General features: G+C 33.2%; 1 pseudogene; it reads right to left on the reverse strand.

Moving 5' to 3' along the window:
• LOC107610715 overlaps positions 1-1,020 on the reverse strand; it is a 4,183-nt pseudogene that overhangs the window by 2,123 nt on the left and 1,040 nt on the right.

Raw genomic sequence — 1,020 nt, forward strand, 5'->3', positions numbered from 1 at the left:
CTAATTTATATTCAAGACATTTATGTAATTTTAATCTCCAATCAATTTATTAACATAAATTATCCTTATTTTTAAATCCAATATATATATTTTTTAGTTTTATTTTTTCATAAATTCACTATTCTTTTAAACTTTTAATGATTCATTAATTACTTTGTATTTACTGATGTTACGTAGGTAACGTGAGATAGGTGGATTGGGCTTGGAAGGTTGGCCTAAACGTCAAAGAAAGGTAGTCTCCGACTTGCTCGCGCTTGAGAGCTGCCGTCCGAGTTATGCGTTTGGAGAGTGGGGGGTGGTACCTGCAAAGACACTCCGATACCTAAGTCAGCAAGGGATTTAGCAGGTTTAGAGAGTATTGGAACTTGGAGTTACCTGAGGGGTGTCACGGTATATATAGTGGTGATCCAATAATCACCGTTGGAGTAGTTTCACTTTTGGAGGTGGATAACCTTCCCTTTATCTTAGGGTGGTTGGGATATTTCTTCTGGAAGTGGGCTGAGAGATTTTAGAGGCAGTTACTTATTTGACTAAGTATTTATCTGCCAGTTCTCGAACCCGACTTCTTTAGAAAAAGGTCTATGTCGACCGCTAATCTTTGGGTTGGGCCTTTTTAGCTTATTCGGACCAGGGCCATAATGTTAAGTCAGAATATGAACAACTGACCTCTTCAATTTTTTTTAATATTGATGTGTCTATGTCTAAGTTTAGAGTAATTGATGTTCTCACTGCTTTGTTAATATCACATTAGACATACGTAATTATCCCAATTCCCAACTCCTCAGTTAAACCTTTCTTTACAAATAACACTTATGCGTTTGGATTGGTTTTTTTTTTTTGGTTGGTGATGGTCTTTTTTGTGTCCCTCAAATATTTTTTTTATGTGATATTAATGATGCGTATGTTTAATATGATATTAAAATATGTCTAATATTTTTAGATTTTTTTATGTTGATAATAAAAAAAATCTGTTTTTGGTGTTTAATATTATTTAGTTCACATTAATAAAAAAATTGTATT

This window comes from Arachis ipaensis, chromosome B08 (assembly GCF_000816755.2).
Source record: "Arachis ipaensis cultivar K30076 chromosome B08, Araip1.1, whole genome shotgun sequence".
Classification (NCBI taxonomy): Eukaryota; Viridiplantae; Streptophyta; class Magnoliopsida; order Fabales; family Fabaceae; genus Arachis; species Arachis ipaensis.